The sequence below is a fragment of the Echinops telfairi genome, unplaced genomic scaffold (assembly GCF_000313985.2).
Source record: "Echinops telfairi isolate 266 unplaced genomic scaffold, ASM31398v2 ScPeMD7_1;HRSCAF=3_0, whole genome shotgun sequence".
NCBI classification, from domain to species: Eukaryota; Metazoa; Chordata; class Mammalia; order Afrosoricida; family Tenrecidae; genus Echinops; species Echinops telfairi.
Window position 1 is genome coordinate 74,521,286 of NW_022103896.1, and position 1,937 is coordinate 74,523,222.

The window sequence follows — 1,937 nt, forward strand, 5'->3', positions numbered from 1 at the left end:
CAACACTAAAATTCTCCTGGCAAACCCAAGTCAGGCAAGAATGCTCTTAGCACCACTCTTTTTTAATACAGTGCTAAAAGCCTTAGCCAGAGCTGAAAGGCAAGAAAAGGAAATCAAAGTAACTGGCAAAAAGTAAAACTATCTCTATTTGTCGATGATATGATCATATACATAGAAAACTCCAAAGTCTAAATTACTACAATCGGAAGATTTAGCAAAATGGCAAGGTACCAGATCAATGTACAAATAAGCAGTTAGATTGCTTTACACTAACAAAGAGAACTCTGAGAAGAAAGTCAGGAAAACAATGCATTTAACAATGGCCACCCCAAAAGAAAACTACAAGACACTGCTACAAGAATATAATAAAAGACCTTCATAAATGGAAGAATACACCATGCTCACTGATAGAAAGACTCAATCTTGTAAAAATATCAATACTTCCCAAAACAATCTAGAGGTAAGATGCAATCTCAATTCCAACATCATTCCATAAACAGATGGAAAAATGAATCACAAGCTTTAGAGAGAGGAAAGAGACCCTGTGAAAGCAAAGTACTACTAAAGAAGAACAAAGTAGGAGGTCCTACACCTCCCATTCTTGGAACTGACTGCGCAGATACAATGGTCAAAATAGCCCGGTACTGGTTCAACAGCAGAGACATAGACCAATGGACAGAATTGAGAACTCAGACTTAAATCTAACCACCTATGGACAGCTAATCTTTGACAAAGGGCTTGAATTCATTCAATGAAGAAAAGATCATTTCCTTAATAAATGGTGCTAGCTGTTTCTTGCTCTCTGCTTGCCCGCCCACTCCCTTGCTTGCCCACACTTTTGATTCACACTCTCCTTTCAGATCAAAGACTCTGGCCATGGGCTGTGAGCGGAAAGGGAGTCAGAGGCTGCCCAGTAGGCTCAAGAGAAACCAGGCTAGGCGGGGTTGGGGCAGTTTCCAGCTCAGGTGTGTCTGCTGAGCCTGTGTGAAAAAATGGTGATGCATAATTATGGAAGAGATAGGGAAGAGAAAAGGAAATGAGAAGAAGTATTGCCTTTCCCTTCAGAATTTCAGTAAGTAATTGTGTAAGTCATAATTATTTTGCGAGAGCAACCAGGACTATCTTCTCAAGGAAGGTGAGATGGTAACAATTGCTGTTGGAGTCCACATGGAGGGCTTCATCACCAGTGTGGCACACAGTTTTGTGACTGATGTCACTGGGGGGATGCCAATACCACAGCAGAAAGCAGATGTCACTAAGACAGCTCGCCTTTGAGCTAAGGCTGCCCTCTGCCTGCTCAGACCGGAAACCAGAACACACCAGGGACAGAAGCCTGGATCAAAGCTGTTCAAAGCAAGGTACTGAAGCAGCATGTTATTGATGGAGAGAAAACCATTATCCAGAATTCTACAGACCAGCAGCAGAAGAAGCATGAAAAACCTGAGTTTGGAGCACATGAAGTATATACTGTGGGTATTCTTGTCATCTCAGAAAAGGGCAAGGCCATAGATGCAGGATAGGTAGCCACCATTTATAAACAAGACCCCCCTGAACAATATGGCCTGAAAATGAAAACGTCAAGTGCCTTCTTCAGTGAAGCGTGGAAAGACATTTTGATACCATGTCATTTACTCTAAGAGCATTTGAGGATGAGGAGAAGGCTTGGATGAGTGCGGTGGAGTGCGCCAAAGATGAACTGCTACGATCATTTAAGGTTCTCTATGAGAAGGAAGGTGAATTGGTTACCCACTTTAAATTGACAGTTCTGCTCATGCCTAATGGCCCCATGAAGATACCTAGTGATCCCTTTGAGTCTTGGGTCTACAAATCTGAGATGGAGGTGCAAGATGCAGAGTGAAAGGCTGTCCTCCAGAGTTCTATAAGCTGGAAAACTCAATAAAAGGGGAAAAAGGTGGTCTAAGATTGCAGAGAATACC

General features: G+C 42.4%; 1 pseudogene; it reads left to right on the plus strand.

The window, feature by feature from the left end:
* Positions 1–397: 397 nt before the first annotated feature.
* On the plus strand, positions 398–1,900 carry LOC101654140 (annotated as a pseudogene).
* Positions 1,901–1,937: the final 37 nt, after the last annotated feature.